Source organism: Pinus tabuliformis, chromosome 6 (genome assembly GCF_031772625.1).
Source record: "Pinus tabuliformis cultivar Carrire ecotype Pingquan chromosome 6, CPIR1, whole genome shotgun sequence".
Lineage (NCBI taxonomy): Eukaryota > Viridiplantae > Streptophyta > Pinopsida > Pinales > Pinaceae > Pinus > Pinus tabuliformis.
The window spans coordinates 1,908,799,719-1,908,822,760 of NC_142292.1; positions in this window are offsets into that span (position 1 = coordinate 1,908,799,719).

The window sequence follows — 23,042 nt, forward strand, 5'->3', positions numbered from 1 at the left end:
CTTGGACCAATCAAATGATAGCGAGGGTGAGTTGTCTACCATATCCAATTGATGCCTTGTTAGCATGTAAATTATATATATGCTCCATTCTAAGCTCTTTAGTATGAAGCCTATGGGATGACATCATGCTTACATCATTGTCACCATATGGAACCACAATATTGGTCCACTTGTCACACATTTTTTTCTCACTTGAGTACCCAAAGACGTCAAAACTACATGCCACATTTTCTCCATACTTCCACATCATGTTGGTTTCATCCGTGGATTACATCATACCTTACTTCATCTCTTTTTCACCCTTTTAAGCTTTCCAGGTAGAGTATCCAAGATGAGCTATGAAGTGGGACATATGTCTACCAATAAAAATGCAGTGAGTCATCCATTGTCTTATCATGTCATCCTAGCGCTTCCATATAGGGCCTTCATCTCTGTGTCTGTTTAAAAATTTCGAGTTAACTCCTCTATGTTTAGTCATCATGTGGGACCTCTATTGGCTAATCAAACTTTTCTCCACTACTTCTCTACCTAGAAACATCTACCTAGTTTTCCTTTATTGACTCTACCTGTAGATCTACCATATTTGGTAAAAGGTGTCGAACATGGTGATCAGTTTGACCCTTATCCATAATTAGCTCTACAAATTGGAATTTGGACACACTTATGCTTTTATTGGAAATAAGTTCTGATCCACAATGCCATTTGTAGACTTCAATATACCATTGGAAGGATGTTTCCAAGCACTATGGAACTATGCCACTTCTAGGAGAAACTGAGCTAATATATTGAGGAATAAGCTCCTCCAAAGTGTGGGACTCCATAAACGCCATTAGTATAATATGTTAGCTTGTTACCTCATCCTAATACAATGATGGTTCTCTACCAAGGACTATAACAAGCATTGAACTCCCCCTAAGGGTGAAATCAATTACAAGACATTAGATGCAACCAACCATTCACATAATGCCAACTTCCCAACAATCTTCCACTTTGGAAATGATGACAAGAAACCAATCTCCCCCCTAATACCAAGCAATGGATTTCTCCATATTTTTACTTCCCCTACAATCAATAAAATTCTCCCCTTTTGAGATAAATGGCAAAGGATGCACCCAAAAGCTCCCCCTCAAACTTGGTAGCCTACTCTTCAATTGATCCCACAAGCTAAGTAATTGAAAATTCTCATTGTGATTGAGTCATTTGGTTGGAGGTGAGACAACTCCTATTTGTTGCCTAAGATCTTCAAAGGGTTCTCGTGCAAGTGGTTTAGAAAAAATATCTATAATATGCTCACTAGTGGCCACATATTCAATTCGAACAACGTTAGCATCATCTTTTTCTTGTAGCAAATGTAACTTGATGGGAATGTGCTTGGTCTTTGAGTGGATGACAGTATTTTTAGAAATGTTGATAACACTAGTATTGTCACTCATTATTGGAATTGAATAAGTCAATTTTTCCTTGATTTCCTTTAAGGTATAATCATCCACATAATTTGTGTGAAACATGTGGCAAAAAATATATATATCACTTCACACTACAAGAAAAAATTACATTGTTGAGTGGCGAAAAATGTCACCATAAGCTCATTGGTGACGATCAAAAGAGCCTCGTCACCAAAACGTCAACGTCACCAAAGGTGGCATTGCAAAAAGTATAGGTGTTTTAGTGACACTCAAAGTCCATCACCAATAATGATTTATAATGATGTATAGAAACTGTCACAATTTCATATGAGAAATGGTGGCGGACCATAGCCTCCGTCATCAAAAACTAAACATCACCAAAGGTGGTGTCGCTAAAAGTATAGGTGTTGCAGTGACATTCAAAGTCCATCACCAATAATTATTTATAATGATGGATAGTGACTGTCACCATTTCATATGATCAATGGTGATGGATCATAGCCTCCTTCAACAAAAACTGAATTTCACGAAAGGTTCCATCGTCAAAAGTATACATGTTATGGTGACATTCAAGGTCCTTCACGAATATTGATTATAGTGATGGATAGTGACCGTCACAATTTGATAAAAAAACAATGATTTATTGTGATAAACCATTCATGGTTGTCACTATTGTTACATATAGATGGTGACATTCGTTGACCATCACCAAAAGCCACATGACGAGAAGTATAGGTGTTGTGGTGACATTCAAGGTCCATCACGAATAATGACTATAATGACGGACACCGACCATCACCATTTCATATCAACAAAAACTATTCATGGTTACAAACCTTTGAGGGTCGTCATTATTAATGCGTATATAGTGGTATTCGTTGATCGTCACCATTTCATATGTTGATCAGGGTCAAAAAATATCATCGAAGCTCATTAGTGATGGTCAAAAGAGGCTCTGTCACCAAAAATTGATCGTCGTCATTCCATATGGATGTGAGGCACAATGGAATCGAACCACCAACCTCCTTCTTGTAAAGTAGGAGATCTTCAATTGAGCTAGCACCCTTTAAAGAATTAGACTTTTAAAAATTAAACCTTGAAACTTCATAAATTCTAAACCCTGTAAAATCATTGGAATGGGTACAGTTTTCATGAAACAACAGAATGGAGATCAATGGATATTGAAGGAGGTAAGGCATGTTCCAGATCTGAAGAAAAATCTGATTTCAATAGGGCAGCTGGGAGGCGAAGGTTGCATAAGTACTTTCATAGATAAAACCTGGAAGGTCACTAAAGGATCCTTGGTAATAGCGAAAGGAAGAAAGGTTGGTACATTGTATTTATGCAATGGTATTTCTAGTTATGTTAATGCTTTAACCTCTACAGGAGAAGATACAACATTGTGGCATCATAGGCTTGGGCACATGAGTGAGAAGGGGATGCAGATTGTTTAGTCAAGAAATTTGTTGCCGGGTTTGAAGGATGTTGATTTAAAATTCTGTGAGAATTGTGTTTATGGAAAACATAAGAGAGTCAGATTCCTTAGAGTTGGGAAAGAAAAGAAGAGAGAAAAATTAGAGCTTGTGCATACTGATGTATGGGGACCTGCTCAGGTATCATCTCTTGGTGGTTCTTCTTATTACGTTACTTTTGTTGATGATGCAACTAGAAAAACCTGGATTTATTGTATTCGAAATAAATCTGATGTATTTGATACTTTCAAGAAATGGAAAGCTTTGGTTGAAATTGAGATAGGAAAAACATTGAAGTGTCTCAGATCAGATAATGGAGGTGAATATTGTAGCAAAGAGTTTGATAAGTACTGTTCAGAAAATGCAATTCATAGAGAGAAGACAGTTCCAAGAACACCACAAGAAAATGGCTTGTCAGAAAGGATGAACAGGACAATCATGGAGCGTGCAAGGTGCATGAGATTGCATGCACGATTGTCTTTACAATTTTGGGCAGATGGTGTGGATACTACTATTTATCTAATAAAAAGAGGGCTTTGAAGTTCGTTGGATGGTGGTATTCTAGAGGAGGCATGGATAGGTAAAAAGTTAAACTACTCTTTTTTAAAGACTTTTGGTTGTAAAGCCTTTGTCCACATTAACAAAGAAAATAGAACAAAGCATGGAGCAAAATCAAAGAAATGTACGTTTATTGGATACGGTGTTAATGATTTTGATTATCGCTTATATGATTATGAAAATCACAAAATCATTAGGAGCAGAGATGTAATATTCAAAGAAAAGGTCTTGTATAAGAATCAGTTGTAGGAAAAGAAACAAGAAAGAGAAAACAGAGAATACACACTGCTGGACGATATCATAGGAAAAGTGATGGTGCATGAAAATCATAATGATCAACAGCTAGAACAACAACCACAACAGCGAAAAGCACCTCAAACACTTGCACGTGGTGTTAGAAGATCTACCATGATAAGTAAACCCACTGAACGATACTCTCCTTCATTATATTATGTATTGTTGACTAATTCTGGTGAACCAGAATGTTATGAAGAAGCAGTGTAGGTAGAAACCAGGAAGAAGTGGGAGCAAGCCATGAAAGAAGAGATGGACTCCTTAGCACATAACCAGACTTGAGATTTAGTCAGGTTGCCTGCAAGTAAAACAACATTGCAGAATAAATGGGTTTACAAGTTGAAGGAAGAAGATGGAGGTAGAAAAAGGTATAAAGCTAGACTTGTGGTGAAATGGTTTGCATAGAAAAAGGGTATAGACTTTGATGATATATTTTCTCCTGTTGTGAAAATGACTTCAATCCGAACTATTCTATGTCTAGTAGAATCTGAATATTTGCATCTTGAGAAATTAGATGTAAAGACAACCTTTCCCCATGGGGATTTGGAGGAAGAGATATATATATACAGTAGCCACAAGGATATGAGGTAAAAGGGAAGAAGAAACTAGTGCACAGGTTGAAGAAGAGCTTGTATGGCATAAAACAGGCTCCAAGGTAGTGGTATCTAAAATTTGACAGGTTTATGTCTAAACAAGGTTATACTAGATGTCACTCTGATCGTTGTGTTTATCTCAAGAGGCAAAATGATGGCAGCTATATTATATTGTTATTGTATGTAGATGACATGCTTGTTACAGGTTCTAACATGTAGGAAATAAATGTGCTCAAAAGGAAATTGGCAAACTCATTTGCAATGAAGGATTTGGGTGCTGCAGAACAAATCCATGGTATGAGAATAACTAGAGACAGGACGAATCGAAAATTAACATTGTCTCAAAGTGAGTACATAGAAGAGGTGTTGAAAAGGTTTAATATGTAGAATGCAAAACCAGTTAGTATACCTTTGGCTAGCCATTTCAAATTAAGTAAGGAGGCGTGTCACAAGACTCAGGAAGAAATGGCCCATATGTCTAAATTTCCATATGCATCACCAGTTGGAAGCTTAATGTATGCAATGGTCTACACAAGGCCTGATATTGCACATGCAATGGGAGTTGTAAGCAAGTAAATGAATGATACAGGAAAAGAACATTGGATGGCAATGAAGTGGATTCTCAGGTATTTGAGAGGTAGCAGAAATCAAGCATTATGCTTTGGTGGTTCAAACATTGCTCTATAGGGATATCTTGATGCAAATATGGCAGGCGACAGAGATAACGAGAGGAGCACTACAGGATATGTATTTACTGTAGGTGGAACAACTCTCAGTTGGGTTTCAAAACTGCAAAGTGTTGTTGCACTTTCAACAACAGAAGTAGAATATGTTGTTGCTACAGAGGCTAGTAAAGAAATGATTTGGTTACAAAGGTTTCTGGATGAATTCGGTAAACAGCTGGAGTTGGGAAGGTTATACAATGATAGCCAGAGTGCCATACATCTTGCAAAGAACTCTGCATTTCATTCGAATACTAAGCATATATGGCTCAATTACCATTTCATATGGTCAGCATTGGAAGATGGATAGTTGAAGCTAGAAAAGATACATACTAGCCAGAATCCTGCATACAGGTTAACAAAAGTTGTAACCAAAGAGAAATTAAGAATCTGCTCAGTTTCAATTGGTCTTCAAGTATGGTGAAGAAGATGAGAAACAACCATGTCCAAAGTGGAGTCATTGTATAGCAAATGAAGTAACGGTGGAGTTGCCATAATCAGTCTCCAAGTGGGAGATTGTTGGGTGTGGAGTCTAATTATCTTCTGTATTCAAAGGTTTCAGCCAGATGTATACCCCAGGAAGACTGTACACCCCTCCATGCGGGGGAGTGCAGGGGGGACTTGTCGCCCCCGCGGGAGTTCGGGGGGGCTAATCCCCCCCAGCTGGGGGACCCGGGGGCCAGCGGTCCCCCGGCGGGGGTTCAGGGATAGCACCCCCGAAGCTAAAAGTAGATGTAAAATTTCCTTATAAAGGTCTAGTAGTTTTTAGTCAATCTAGGCCCTTGATTAGGGGGATGATCTAATGGTAGAAGTTATGATTAGTTTAGGGTTTTTTGCCCTAGAAGGCAACCCCTCACTATATATGAGGGAATTGTATTGCGTCTATGGATATCTGTATTCTAAGTGAGGAAGAGAGAGGAGATTGAGAGCAAAGAGGGAGTTACAATGGATCTGTTGTAGGTTGTATCTCTTCAGTGTGCTCGATAATATAATAAATGAAGGACTAGCTATTTCTCCGTGGACGTAGCCCAAACTGGGTGAACCACGTATATTTGTGTCTCTCTTGTTTTATACGTTTTTTGTGTTCATGTTTTTGCAATATTTTATGTGTTCCATTGCTCTGTAATATATAATTTTCTAACAAGAAAAACAATGTAAACATAGCCAATGGAAAGTGCATCAACCTAGTCTTCATTCTACTGGATAAAACCTTTGAAATCTCCCTTACTTTGGACAAAGAGATCTTGAAAATTAAACCCCATACATAGTACTCAACCTCATAGATATTTTAGTGCACACAGAACACCACCCTAAAAATTATATACTCTTGTTCACAAAAATAGAATTGTGACAACATGTTGGAATTGACATGTTGGAAGATGTTGGAAGATTAGCCATACTTTTTCATGTGTAATGTTTATGTTCATGTGGTTCAATTCCTTCATTTTCTAGTTGAAGTAACCCGTAAAGTACAAAATTTTTTAGTATGTTATACAAATTAGCGTAAACCTAATTGAAACTAAATTTTTATAAGTTTGATGTATTTTCTTTTTATATCCTTGACTCACAATGGGGATGATGTCAATTTATATTGTAAAGGGGTAAATTTGATGGTTAACCATTCTAAGTGATTACTACTTGTTTTTAATGTGATGGAAGATAATATTTCAATCCTCTAACATCAAAATCAATGGCTCAAAATGGTAGAGGTGGCATGGGACGAGAGTTGTTCTAGGTTGTAATAAATGAAGTTTCATAATGAATTTGTTATTTAAATGTACAGTCATATTGATATTATATTAAGATTATCTTATTATTATTATAAAAAAAATTATTTTTTTATAAAAATCCTCAACAAATATATATATATATATATATATATATATATATATATATATATATATAGATATAGATATACATATGCATATGCATATACATATACATATACATATACATATACATATAGTTGGTGAGTGTACATTATGACCATTTTTAAAAATAACACCTAAATAGAGCATGAAATTAAACCCATGACACAAAATCTTGGAATGCCTTTTTTTTCTAAATTAGATTAATTATATTAATGTAACAAAAGTAGTACAAGGAGGAACTAGCCTCTATAGAGAAAGCCCCAAATTATGCCATGTTCAACAACAAAATATTGGAAAGAGACTGTCCGCACTAGGGAAACCAGTCCAAAACTATAAGAGTTTGTTGCCCACGCAAGGGTAGCACCTTGGGAGTTCCGGATTGGTGGGCAAAAGATATATGGAAATTAAAATGCCCTGCTAAGTCTAGGCTCTTTCTTTGGTGCATACTAAAAAGGAAGGTTCCAACATGGGAAACTTTATAGAAAAGGTTTTTATTTGGGCCAGGGCGATGCCCCTTATGTAAATCTGATGAGGAAACCACCAATCACCTCTTCACCACCTGTGCTCTCTCAAGGAAGATCTGGGAGGAGGTCACTGCTCTTCTTAAGGTTAAAGCTCAGTGCGGGCAATATCCTTTGGATGATGCTTGGAGGAAATGGTGGAAATCCTATCCGGAAGGGAATATGAGGAACCTGCCACTTCTTTTCTGTTGGGGAGTTTGGCTCGCTAGAAACAAGAGTCTGTTTCATGATAAGGATACACCTTCCTCTGTTACAGCTACTAATATCTCAGCCATTTATTCAACTTTGCCTTCTCCCGAGGACAAAAATTCCAAAGCAAAACAAAAACATATCAATATTCAGGAGGGTATTCCGTGTGGTTATTTTGATGGGGCTTCCCAAAATAATAGAGCTGGAGCAGGGCTGTATATCCACATCAATCCAGAACATTCTTTAAAAGCTTCTGTTGGTTTGGGTACTGGCACAAACAACTTTGCTGAACTTTCGGCCTTGAGATACCTCTTATGCTGGCTTGATTACAGAAACATCAACACCATACAGATTTTTGGAGACTCACAAAATGTCATAAATTGGGTCAATGGAAATGCAAATTGTCAAAACCAGATTTTGAAAACAATTGTTGAAGAAATTTCTTATCTGAAGACTTTATTTAACAGATTTTCAATTTGCCATATATACAGGGACAGAAATGAGGAGGCAGATCAGCTATCTAAGGCTGGTCTACAACAGGATCCGGGCAGCTGGGCGATAGAAGAGACCAGACAGGGGCAGTCTTTCCGAACAGACCAGCCCCCTTATGCACAGGCTCTTTGATCTCAGTATAGATCGACATTTTTGACAGCTTTTTTCTCAGATTTTGTATATCGGCTTTTGTCTTTGTATATATTTTTTCCTTTTCAGACTTCAGTACCGGCTTATAGCATATAGATATCAGACTATATGTTAACTTTTTGTATATATTTGCACTAGATGACAGACATTTACAGTTTTTGGATTATTTGGGGTTGTTTATCCTTCTGAGAAGGTGACCCCAGGATTACTTATGTCATGTTCTTATACTGTTTTTACATCCTCCTGGGAGGAAGACTCCATCAGTTTTACATATATCAGCAGAATAGCTCCTTATGGGTTGAGCAGAATGTGTTCTTATTAAGCCACTTCATGGCTTTTGAACAATATGTACAAAAACTTTTTACAGTATTAATAAAAAGTTGTGCTTTTTTCCTCGGAAAAAAAAAGGGTAGCACCTTGTAACACCAGAGTCCAACAATTTTTTGAAAGTTCATCGACATTGACAACATTGCATAAAAAACACTAGAATAGACCCATAGTATTAGGAGCTAGGAACCCAGAACTTGAAAAACATTGACCAACTATTGAGAGGAGGAGGTTCTTCCACTATCACACACCTGTATGCCTCCATGTCATCTTCTGCATCCTGTTTATCTCTCAGAGTTTCTTCCCTGTTCTTGAAGTGGCCTGGATTTGTGCGTCCCTAAGCTGCTTCTGTGTGTCCCTGAGCTATTTCCACGGGATTATCTCTTGCTAGTGGTGTTCCATGCCTCAGTATTGCAGGCTAGGTCTTCAGAGTTTTGTGGCTCCTCTCTAAATGCCACTGAAATAGTCATTGTTATGTAGGGACATTCCAGTGAGCAGCGAAATTGAAATTGTGCAGAATGAATGAGCTATAAAGATGATACATAGGTAGTAGGAGGCTGGGAAGCAGCGTTAACAGGCTGAGGACCTATAATCTGAGCCTGCCCCCGACTGCTACGAGTGGTTGGGTAGCATCCAAATAAATGAGCCGTCAAAGGGGAGGATGAGTCAGAGGGGGACAAGTGAGAGAGGGACAAGGAGGGGGGCAACCTTCCACTGCTACTGCCCCTCTTGTAGCGCATTTGAGGATGTAGACGAGGCATTCTCACGTGGGAAAAATTGAGCGGATGGGGACGAGAAGGAGCAGTGCCAAAGAACGAGTGGTAAATGGGAACAAAAGGACCTGTAATCAGTGGTTCAGAGCAGAGATTCAAGACCGAAGAACCAGTCCATAGGTAGCATAGAAGACTCTACGAGAAATCTGCACCATCCACCATCTCAATGTAGCACAGAACTTGGCAGCGTCTCCCCATTGTCGTGCATCAGCTCGGCTCTGCAACAATAGGAAGACAATTGCATTTCAGAGGAGGCGGAGTGGGGGGAAGACGGTCTGAAGAGGCCATCTTAATAACCAAATTGATGAAGCCTCGACTCGCGCAGTTCATTAATGTGCCATTAATATCAGCGGTGGCTTGCTATATATGCTTCTAAGTGGAAGCGTGGGTGGCTAGGTGGCCTCCCTACTTGCCAACCCAAGCTCGTTGCATAGTAATTACGTGCCTAAACACCTGCATCTGGGAACATCTTGGAGTGCCTTAAAAGCACACCCTATAATCATTTATACAAGAACAACATAATATATGCATATGTATGTATATATACATATAATTTGAAAAAAAAAATATTGTGAATTATGTGAAAGTTCAACAATATAATCTTTAAACAAAAAAATAAATAATAAAAAAACAAATACAATGTGATTTTTATTGTTGATTTTCTCATTGTGGTTTCTTAAGTATAAGATACATCAAGATTTTCAAACTCACCAAATAATGATAATTTATTATGATCATGAGTATTTGAAGAATAATGAGGTGGGTAATAAAAAAATTAATACTAAAATATAATCAAAACTTCATTCTTTAAAAATATGTTTGAGGTAATCTACATGTTTTTTATATGAAATATTGAGGTAGGAGTCTAAATTAAAATTGTTCAAAGGAATAAGAAGAAACTATAAATTCTCAAGGGAAAATTTTATCATACAATTATTATTGGAGATAATGGAGTGAGGGATATCAAGAAGCCATACATAGATTTTTAAGAATGAGAGCTTAAAAGTCCTCTAGGCTTAGATTGTAACGTTTTTTGTTTTCTTCCCTTTACAACCATCTTATATATTTACTTTAGGATATCATGCTTTCTTGTATTGTGGTTAGTAATATTATTTAATGTGAGTTGTTTTGTATGGCAAAAAATTGTAAGGAGATTATTAATGGTTATTTGTCATAGACTATTTCTAGGTGACCTAGTTTTCTTTTCCATTAACTACAAAAAGGAGTTGTAATATTTTTTTACCAATTTTATATAAAAAGTAACTAAATTATATATAAAAAATTAAATAAATTACGTAGTTTTAAACCTATAATATAAATAAATATAATTATATAATAACTTTGTTTAATTTTATTAATATGCATATATTACATGAATATTTCAATTTGTTACAGAATTATTTAAATTGAAATAAATTATATAAAGTATTGTATTAATTTTTTTATAAGCAAGAATAATTTAATTTTAAGGTCAAGGGGAAGCAACACAAAAAATTGAAGTGTAAGACACAACACACTCATTAGCATCAATAATTTGATTGCTAATCTTTAAAAAGGCATACATAATATATCTTCATTATATTTGAACATAGAATCTGTTAAGAGGAAGCACATACTCTTAACCATTATAACTTTAAATACATTTCACTTTAAAGTACCCTTAAAATAATACAATAAATTAATTATATATATATAATTTTATAAATATATAGATATACATAGATGAATATGGAACTTAGTGTCTTTTAATATAAAATTTAAAATAATAAAATATATGATCTTAGATTTAATAATTAAAATATTACTAAAATAATATTAAATCTTTATCTAGTTTTTTTTTTTTTAAAGAAAAAAGTTCTTACATATTTAGGAGGATAATATATATAAATACTAACAGATTATTTCTCTATCATATATGTAAAAAAGAGGCATGATGAGAGTCACATTAAGATCCTCCTTCCTTTTTCAAAAATATGTAGAAATTTATTATTAAGTTTTTTTGTTGTAAGCTTGGGAGTACCTTTCTATTAAGGATGTTACAAAATATATGTCTGGTGGCCTCAACCTATCCTAAGGAAACAAGGTCTATTGGCCACATATCAACATCATAAGCCATCCAAAACATAAAAAGTTTGAGTATATCCATCCAAACTTTATAAGCTACCATATCTATCACCCATCTATATTTACTACTCATAATGTAAATGCTATCCGACCATATCATAAAAAGAAACATGAGAAATTTTCAGAAATATCATGACTTCCCTTAGTGAATAATCAAACGATGCTACCGAGGTGGGGTCCTTTGAACTGAAACCCCACATTTCATTTCGGTATAGACTTTGTAGCTATTTTTCCATGCGGCACACATTCTAATGGTACATCTTGACTTGTACTCATTATATTTCCCATTGAATATCCTTGAGACTCAGTTGAGCTTGCTGGCTTTTCTAACAGTGTTCCAAGTTCCCGGTTTCCAAAATGGCTCTAGCCAATAAGCTCTTCATTACCTAATATAGTTGGACTGACTCTTTGAAAAGAGTCACCCTTTAGCGAGAGTTTGCAGGATCGGTTCTCCTACAGCCTTGACATTCAATTCGGCCTCCCATTTTGAAATTTCAAACTTCACATGTATCCGAGATCTAATTATGTAGGCATGTAAGGGATTTTGCATGTTCTCCTCAGGTTTTTTTCCTGCCTCTTCTACATTCAGGCTTAATGGACGTAGCCAATGTCACTTTCCCTTTCCTACTATTTTTATTGTTGTCGCGGTAGCCCTAGCTTCCTCACACCATCCTCTTCCTTAACCATGCTATTGTAGACTTAGTCTTGCAATGACTGCATTACCTTCGGTGCCGTCACCATAGCGAGAACGAGCAGTGCAGGAGCCGAAGGAGTTTGTACCTTAGGAACACCTGAAAGGGTGGTGCACACAGATGGTTGATTAAAATATTTGACCCAAATCTTGACTTTACCATCCATCTCTTTGTTGTGGTTGATAATTTTAGGTCCACATTTACTCTTTTGAGGAATATAAACACAGAGAACCCCGACACCCTCAGCCTTTTCCTTTGGGCTTGTAGAAGGCCTAACTTTCATCATATCATTGAAATGGCTTCGAAATGTTATGCTGCATAGACTCTCTAACTAACCTAAGGCCCATCCAAGCCTCATAAGCCAAGAATTAAACAAAGAATTTATAAAATTAACATATCGCTATTTTCTCACTTCACTCCTCATACATGCCCCTCTGGGTTGTAATATTTCCGTAAAAATTTCATACTCTCTAACCGAGGCCACACCCATCAAAGTTGCACACTTCTAGAGTTAAATGATTCATTAACATAATTTAGAGATAGAGTAGTATTTAAAGACCCCGAATCCCCATACATCCCCAATTTGGTGAGTAGATTTTCATAAGATACTGAAATGGACATACAAGATGCTAATAATGACAGATTTAACCCAATCCCACCTAACCCATGCAATAAAATCACCAAAACCTGATATTCTGGCCTCATTCCTTTCAACAAGACTACCATTTCATGAATTAAGAGGGTGTGAGATACATACAAGTAGCCTTGCCTTTTTTTCATGTCATTGACATTTCCTTGGGTGCTAAGCCTTTGTCACATGTTTCCAATCCCGCGAGCAACCTTTATCACCACAGAATAGCTCTAGAGGTGAAACCACAATGAAATTTTCATATAAAAAGCCAAACTTACAACTTGTAAAACCAACGTTACTATGCCCTAGGTTTGATCTTCCACTTGGTTACAGGTCATTAGGTCTGTTAATGCCTTGAGTATGTGGAGGCATTAGGTGGGCCACCCAATTGCACTACCCCACAACCGTTCAATCATTATTTTGTTCCTTGTGCAGGTCTCTCCTCCGGATTGTGTATAAAGGATTTAATAATAATAGATTTAATGTAGAGTCACTTAATGTAAAATTTAAAAATAATATTAATTTATATACAGGTTTTTTAGGTAATAAGAGGTTTGAAATCAATAGCGTGTTTAATATGGTTTAAATAGCCATAATCCAAGGGTATTTGAGCCATCAAATTATGTTTGGGTAATGTATGTTTTTAAATCACTCACATGTTTAATATGGCTTGAGTAAGCATGATCAAAGGGTATTTAAGCCATCAAAATTATCTAGAGATCATATCTCAAATGAGCCACACCAAACCTTAACATGATAGGATGTTGTGCCACTGAGTTTCATTGTCTCGCCCTATATTATATGGAACTTGGACAATTTTTTAATATTAATTATATGACATTAGAAATTTAAATAAATTTAATAATTAATTTTTTTAATTTATGGTTTTGTAATTTTTCTTCACTTCATTTAGTTATTTTATTTTGAAATAAGTGAGAATATAAACCTTTTTATACATTTTATTTCAAATTAACTTATTCTAACTACTATAATTATTAGTATTTATGTTTATTATTTTACTATTATCTAATTGTATATCTCACCAACTTAGATCCATCTTAACTCTGGGATCAAATCTCTGAAGGGAAAACATATTTTGGGAGTGAAAATGTGATAGCCCCATGTAATGTAAATATTTTATTTACTCCAAGCCAAAAAAATTGTTTGTTAATTTTTGTTATCAAACTATTTCTTGAATTTAGTTATGCAAAAGTGAAATAGCAGTTACTTGGAAAGTAGTTAGGAGTGACAGTTATCTCTCCCTAACTAATTCCTTAAGGATTTATTCAAGAAAGATCAAGATGATGGGGGTATCTGAGATTAGAAAGGAAAAGTGAGCAAGAAAGTAAAGAAAAGGAAGAAAATTTGCATTGTGATGTGAGACACTTTTCTATAGCTAAGTCTAGTTTGGATGAGATAGTTGTGAGATATTGAGTTCTCATAGTAAAAATGGAGAAGGTTCCGAGGAACAACTCAGGGGAAGAGTATCGGACATAGTAGTCTTAAGGTCCAACAAGGTTTAGTTGCAGACTAAACCTGGAAGACACTCTCAACAAGATAAGTGAAGATTCTCATATTAAATAATTAAGATTATGTTATGTATCCTTATACAAATTTATGCATGACATTTGCTAACAGATAGTAGGATAGATTGGATAATTAGAGGAATTCATATTGATAGTCTGTATGTAATATTCATGTATCCAGTTGAGAGGTAGATTATCTTTTATATCGAGTAAAATGTACAGTCAAATTCCATGGACATTGTAAAATGACAACTAACAAAGTTTAATTGAGAGTACATTACGGTAAAAGAAACAAACACGAGGAAGACGAAAGTGATTAGGCTGCTACACAGGTTTACATATTCTTGCAAGAATTAGAATATCATAATATTTTACTAAGAAAGACCAAACATTGAACACAAGGGACAGAACAAAATAACATATAAATATATATATGATGAAATGAAATTTGTATTATGGATAAGAAAAGAAAGAAGATATGCATCAAGTCAAAGGTCACCAGGAGTAAATGGTCCTATTAACTCAAGGGGGAGCGATGATGGGAAGGCGGAGGTTTCGAACGCGGGTCTGCATGGAACCTGGACCCGACTGATCAAGCTAGGGTTACCATAGGGCGCGTAGACCGGAGGAAGGGAGTAAGTTGAACAGGGGTGCTGAGCAACCAGTGAAGGAGGAACGGGCATCTGGAGGTAAGCTTTTTTTGTTTTGGGCGACAGCTGGAAAAAAGAGTAAAATACTCATTGACCTCAGCGCTGGTGGTAAACCTGTTTTTGTTTTCTACCCTGTTATCCGTGTTTGTAACCATGGTAAAATCCACCGAGCTCGTGGATCTGGACCCGGTCATGGAAGATATATTGTCAGTTTGGGGCAAAGACCCGTCAGTTAAAAACATAGAAAGGTACTTTGGAGACAACAGTTCTTGCAGATCTGGAGCACTTTCGCCAGAAACGCTCAGAATCCAACAATCCTTCATACAACTGACCCAAGGTTATGAAGAGAATGAGTTTACTCACCCAGATTTCTTCGGCGCACAGCTTTCAGCAACCCCAGGAGAAGGAACCCTGCATGCAAGCTTCCGTCCCTCGAGCCATGGCAGCAAAGGAAGATTGCCCATTGAAGAGCCAGTCCTTTCCGGGGGCTTGGAAGATATTGTAAACTTCATTTCAAGTGCAGAGCGGCCGGGTGAGAAAAAGGCCGGAAGGGCATCCGCCATAACTAGGGCTTCCATCGAGAAGGAACAGGGCGTCTCAAAAGGCAATGGAGGCAGGCTGGGCAAAGAGATAGCAGTTTCCCCAGATCCACAAGCGGAAACCCAAGCGGAGGGTCCGGGTTTTCAGGTAAACCATTCCCCAACTGATATTTCTTTTCGGGAGTCTGAGGAATTCCCTTTTCCTCGTAGACCAGAGTAAGGGTTTACTCCTTCAAACCCGGATTCAGAAAGAGTCGATGTAAACAGAGAGGAGCGGGAAGAGGATATTGGAGGGAGGAAAAGAGGTGAGAAGAGGAAGAAACAAAGACCCATCGGCGAGCAGGAGCTGGAAGGGAATTTGGTATTGGGGATGGAGGTGAGCATAGAAGAATCCCTGGAGGTGGCCGACTGCACAGTGGTGGGCAGGGCGAGAGGGAAGAAATTTTCTTCTAGTTTCTTGCAAGAATGGGGAGAAAAGAACTGGATGGTAGGAGAAGAGAGGGCCTTTGAAGCATCTACCCTGGCAAAAGGTTGGTTCTTGTTCAGATTCGAAAGCAAAGAAGCGGTAGATTGGGTAATTGCAAGGAATTGGGTGATTGGGAACATTCCAATCCTTTTGAAGAAATGGACACCGATGTTTGATGCAGGCCGTGAGAAAACAAATGTGTATCCTGTATGGGTGAGGGCTCCTGGCTTGCCCCATTTCTTATGGACGGAAGCAGTGTTTAAGGCTATCGGGGATAGACTGGGAACCTTTTTGGAAGCTGACATGACCTTTAAACAAACTTGAAACAAAGCCATGGCTCGCATTCTTGTCAGTTTGAATCCTGGTAAAGGTCTAGCAAAAAAGATAAATCTGCAATACAAGGATATGGTTTTCGAGCAGATACTGGACTACGAATACCTGCCCTTCAGGTGTCATAGGTGTCACGAGTACAGGCATCTCGCGAAGGAATGCCCTCTTGGAAGGAGAAGGCAGAGATTTCAAAAGGCGCCGGCTCAGTGGGAGAATGTATATAGTCCTATTAAACATTTCCAAGGTCAGAATCCTACATCTGAACTGAATAATGCCGACAAGGAGACATTGGCCCAGAATCTCCCATCTGATCTGAATGCTGCTGATATGGAGATAGAGATTCAAATGGAAGTGCAGTCGCCGGTCTATGCCCATAAGGAAAACCAGGTCACCTCAGCAGACAAGGCACCAGCCCTGGAGGAAATCTCAGCAAAGGAACATCAACCTGGAAGGCCGTCTCAACCATCCGAAGGAATAATGAGTACATGCTCTTATTCATCCATTCCTCCAGTTATTAATGCTGAATCCATGGATGTCTGTATGGAGCATTCCCCTTCGAACAAATTTGTTTTTTCATTAAAAGAGAATAGTATTTCAATTCAGGAAGAAATCAATGTGAATCCCGGCATAGAGGATATCTCGGCCGCCCTTCCCTCCCTAGATCTTAACAGTGAAGGTGTTTTTAATGATCCTGGGCCCTCGGCTCTCCTCCCTTCATGCCCTTACAATCTTCGTTCCCTCGATCATAAGGCTATCTCCTGCGTCTCAGTAGGAGGAATAGGGCCTCTCCCCTCCCAAAGCCAATCTAGGAAGAAAAGAGGTAGGAAATCCAATCTCACTTCGGCTCAGATTAAAGCAAAGTTTGAGGTAGCAGATTGAAAACAGCAGTCTATCCCATGGGCACTTAGAGCAGAGCATCCCCCAGAAGAGGTTATGAAATGATCATATCATCATGGAACTGTAGGGGTTTAGCCAGTAAACCCAAAAAACTAGTTTTGTGGGAGATGTTTCTAAACTCTAAAACTGATATCCTCTTTCTCCAAGAGACTCTTGGAAGTGGAGTCGAGGTGGAATCAGCCTTAAATGCTTTGATGCCTGGGTGGAAATTTATTGCAATAGATTCAGAAGGTCACTCTGGTGGGTTGGCAATTGGCTATAAGGAAGGTAGGATAAAGGTCAGCAATCTGTGGGGGATGAAACAGGCAATCAGAATGGAAGTTCAATCCACAGAAATTGCCTTCCCCCTTTCCATTTGTAATGTGTACGGCCCCTGCCAGGACAGGGTATCCTTCTGGAATAAGCTGATGGCAAATTCTTTCTTGAAGGACAAAAATTTGGTGCTAGGAGGGGATTTAAATTTCTCGATTGGTAGAGCAGAGGCATGGGGTCCTTCAGCCAGGGAAGACCCCTTGTCAGACTTTTTCCTAAATCTGTTCTCTGACAATAACCTCCTAGACATAAACTTACTCAAACTAAAGCCTACTTGGAGGAACAGGAGAACTGGGGAGGCTAGAGTGACAAAAAGGCTAGATCGCTTTTTTATACATGAGGAACTGGCAGTCAAGATCCCTATGTTCAGGCAATGGATTGAAGAAGGAGAGCTCTCAGATCACTTCCCTATCTATTTAGAATTCACCTCCCCCCCTCCTAAGCCCCCCGCTCCTTTCAAATTTAACTCTACATGGCTACAAGAGGAGTCATTTTCAAATCTTTTCAAACAAACATGGAAGCACCCGGAAGTCAATACTCCAGAGGATAGAGGCTACTTATTTATTGAAAATCTTAAGAGATTAAAGAAAGCCACCATAAGCTGGGCAAAGGCTAGAAAGGAGGCACAGAATGCGGAATTATCAAAGATAAGTGAGGATCTTAAAAAGCTGGAAAGAATTGAGGAGGATGGTTATCTGTCGCAGGCCTCAAAGGAAAAAATCCCTCATCTTGAGAAACTCAAGTCTAAAATTCTACTAGACAAAGAAGAAGAATGGCGATTAAAGAGTAGGGCAATCTGGCTCAAAGCCGGAGATGAAAATACCAGATTTTTTCACAATTATGCCAAAGGGAGGAAATCGGCAAATACAATATGGGCTCTAAAAAATGAAGAAGGAAGGGAAGTGCAGAATTTTCAATCTCTGTCAAATTTAGGTCAGAGTCACTTCCAAAAGCTCTTCGCAGATCCGGGAGAGACTACTATTGAGGAGGTAATAAGGACAGCTCAATGTTTCCCGAGATTTTTGGAAGAGGACGAAGCAGAGGACCTAAACTGTGAGGTTGCAAAGGAGGAAGTGGAAGCTACAATAAAATCCATGGCAAAAGAGAAAAGCCCTGGACCAGATGGATGGTCCATAGAGCTTTTTCTTCACTTTTTTGAACTAATAGGAGCAGAAATCACAGAAGTAGTGGAGGAGGCCAGGAAAAAAGGGGAAGTCTATAGTCCCTTTAATGCTACGTTTATAGCCCTTATTCCAAAGAAGGATGTCCTGGAAACCTTTGAAGACTTCAGACCAATATCGCTATGCAATAGTATTTACAAAATCATAGCAAAAGTGATAGCAAACAGAATCAAACCAATTCTGTCTCGACATATTTCTATGGAACAATTTGGGTTTTTATCGGGAAGACAAATTCATGAAGCAATAGGAGTCGCTCAGGAGGTCATGCATAGTGTGAGGCAAAAGAATAAGAAGGGTGCTGTTATCAAAATTGATTTGTCCAAGGCATATGACAGGATAAATTGGTTATATCTCAGGATGCTTCTAACTCACCTTGGGTTTAAACCGGCTTTCATCAGTTGGATAATGGGATGTATTTCGAATGTAAGCTATGCAATTCTCATCAATGGAGCGGCCACCCCTTTTTTCAAAGGTCAAAGGGGTCTGAGGCAGGGGTGCCCTCTATCTCCTCTGCTCTTTCTTCTAGTTGCGGAGGGTCTCAGCCAGCTGATTCACAAAGCCAGAAGAGAGGGGAAGGTAAAAGGTATTGAGGTAGCCACAAATTTATTTATATCTCACCTCCTTTTTGTTGATGATATTTTAATCTTCACAAATTCTGAGCTCTCTGAAATGAAAGAACTAAAATGTATCTTAGATCTGTTTCTGAAAGCCACTGGCATGCAGATAAATCAAAGGAAATCCCAGCTGATTATGACAGGTTTAGCAGTTCAGGAGAGGGCAAGGCTACAATCAGTTTTACCTTTCCAGCCCAGTACCTTGGAAATTCCTTTCAAGTACCTAGGTTTCTGGCTAAAACAAAATGCTTATAAGAAGGAGGACTGGAACTGGCTGATTACAAAAATTGAATCCAGGATCTCCCATTGGAGTTTTAAATGGCTCTCAAGAGCGGGCAGATTGACCCTAATAAAATCAGTGCTTTTGGCCATACCAGTCTACTGGGCTGCTCTTACGTGGGTCCCCAAGGGCATAATGGAAAAGATCAGAAGGCTATGCAGCAGATTTCTTTGGGATGGTGCCAAGGAAAACCCAGTACTTCCATGGGTGGGCTGGGACAAGGTGGCAAGGTCGAAAGACTGGGGTGGTTGGGGGATTACAAATCTTCCAGACTTCAGTCTTTCTCTGGCAGCAAAATCGGGATGGAGGCTGATAAAGATGGAAAATTTATGGACCAAAGTGATCAGAAGGAAATATATAGACCAGGTCCCTCTGGAGGAATGGATAAGGAACCCAGTTAAGAACAAACAGAATGCATCAGTGATATGGAAGGCAACTGTGGATTCGTTCAAGGTAATTGAACAAGGCTTGGCATGGAAGATTGGAAACGGTAGAAATCTGAAGATTGGGAAAGATCCATGGATCGGCTGTAATGAAAACTATGCCCTTTCACCTGAACTAATCAGGCACTTAGAAGACAAAAATATTTTAACTCTTGATCAGGTGGAAAACGTGGGTCATTCGAGCATCTGGATTCAGGCTTGGAAAGATGGAGGAGATCTTCAGCTGGATAAGAGGTGGTGGAACGAATGGTCTTCTTTCACCCAAGAACTTGTTCGCTCGAATGTAAGAATTACAGACAACCCGGATAGCCTGATCTGGGCCCATGGAGAAACTGGCAATTACTCCCCCAAAGATGGTTATAAGTTCATACAATCTAGGAAAGGGTGGGAAAATCCCGAGTGGTGGACAAAACAAATCTGGAAGCTCAAATGCCCTGCTAAGGCTCGACTCTTTCTCTGGTGTCTCCTTAAAAGGAAGGTTCCCACATGGGACATCCTCCAGGCTAGATTCATGTATGGCCCTGGGAGGTGCTCCCTTTGTAAAGAGGAAGAGGATTTAATAAATCATCTGTTCCTTTGCTGCTCGAAGACTGCTAAAATCTGGAGGGAGGCTGAGAAGCTACTGAATAAAAAATTTCAGTGGGGAAATGGAAATCTGGACGAGGCTTGGTCAAATTGGTGGCAGCAGTACCCGGAGGGGAATCTGAGGAATCTTCCGCCCATCATTTGCTGGGGTGTCTGGCTTGCTAGAAACAGAGCTATTTTTCAAGATAAAGGAACCCAACCTTCTGTCACAGCCATCCAAGCGGTCTCCATTTAGTCTTCCATCCCCGAACCTAAAGAAAAAAGACCTCAAAATACAAACAAGATAGTTCAAATCAAAGATGGCATCCCTTGGGCATTTTTTGACGGAGCATCCCAAAATAACATAGCTGGCGCAGGAATTGTCATTCACCTAAATGCTCAACACTCCCTTAAAGCTTCAGTGGGATTGGGCTCAGGATCAAATAATTTTTCCGAATTATCAGCTCTGAGACTGCTCCTTTATTGGCTTATTCATAGAAACACCTTCACTATTCAGATCTTTGGAGACTCCCTCAATGTGGTAAATTGGGTCAACGGAAAAAGTACATGCAAAAATCAAATTTTGAAACCCATGGTGGAAGAACTTCTGGTCCTAAAGTCATCTTTTAACTCTTTCTCCATATGCCATATCTACAGGGACAACAACGATGCCGCGGACAAGCTTTCTAAGGAAGGTCTGCAGCAAGCTTTGGGAGGGTGGAAAATAGTTGAAGACTGTCAAGGACAGTCCTTTTCATCAGATGTGCCGCCCTATATATAACTCTTCAACTACTGTTTTTGTTTTTCTGTTTTATAACTCATATATACCTGTTTAGACTTTCTCTCTCAGACATCTCTTTCTCTAAAACTCTGATACATATTATTATATATTTTTTTGTGGGTTGTTTTCCTCTCTGCTGAGGAGACCCAAAGGCCTATTTAGTATGCTGTTTTTTGCTTATGATCTGCCTCTCTCAGTCGAGGCATGGTTTTTGGACATGGCTGTTTTGCCTCAGCGGTTTTCTTCAGTTAAAACTTGCTCAGTTTTCTGCGTTCAAAAGGGTAGAAAGGAGTTTATAGTTTTTTGATTGCTTGGTTTGGCAAGCAGCTCTATCAGAAATGCTCGGCATATGCAATGTAACTTTTTATTCTCTTAATAAAAAGTTCGCTTTTTCTTCGGAAAAAGAAAAGAAAAGAAAGAAATAGAATGAATTAAATGATAAATTATATACTATGGCAAGTAAACCAAGAGATTTCATCTTGCTACCCTCGGGGTTAGCGAAAATAATTTATCGTCTCTAGTTGGAACATACAGAAGGCAATAGACTATTAACTCTCGCAAAAATGATGAAGAACTACTAAAAACATGTCATTCTTAAAATATGTTTAAACGATAAATAAGTTAACAATATATAAAGAACTTTGGATCACTCAAACTACATTACAAAGTTGTCTAACCTATTGCCGTGAAGGATTACTAAATGATTCAGTATGGGGTATTGAACCGTGCCACACTTTGCAAACATACAAAAATACATTTCACCCCTTTTAAGGGTGGATTTGAAAATAAATGTAGCTACTTAAAAGTCATAAATTAACAATAGTTTCTAAAACCCCCTTGCAAATATGAAAAATGCCTATCTTCCTTTAACGACCGACAATGTTCAAAATAATTATAGTTAAGTACATTAAAATCATAGTAGTGCACAAATGAAGCCTTCTTCTTGAGCTGAAACCTTCAACCAAGAAAGAACCTTAACATGAAAACTTTAGGCAAGCACATAGACCTTGTAGTAACTTTATCACGCTCAGAGGTCTGAGTAAGAGCTTCCTGCAGCAACTCGCAGAAGACGTTAAAACCTACAAAATCCTCCATTGTAACTCAGAGGAGTACTGAGGATTAAAATTTGAAACAGAAAAGAAATAAATGTGAAAGGGTTTGAGAACTAAGAGAGTAAAAAAAAGAACTTCGACATTACTTGATTTAAGACATTGGTGCAAACCCTCCTCGCTGTAGAGTGTCACGCGAGAGGCCAATACACCTATGAGGGAAGCCATAGGTGATTAGGAGTCATAGTTTGGAAATGACGAACCATCTTAGATTACAAATAGCACCTAGAAATGAGTGATAGACCCATGAGTACTTGAGTATGGAGAAAACCCCTTCGAGCATGTTGTCTCCATCTTGAAGAAAGGAATGAACAATGACATTAATTTCGAGGCATAGAACCTTGAGTGATTATGCATGATTAAGAATATTTTTATATTTGCATTTTTATTGTAAGAATTATGCAATAATTATATTATTTAAAATTTAAAATTTTGTTTTCAAATATTTATTTTTCTAAATATTTTCAAATTTGTTGATTAAACTCTCCTATATTTTATTTTAAATAGTTTATTTTCTCATAAGTTATTTAATGGT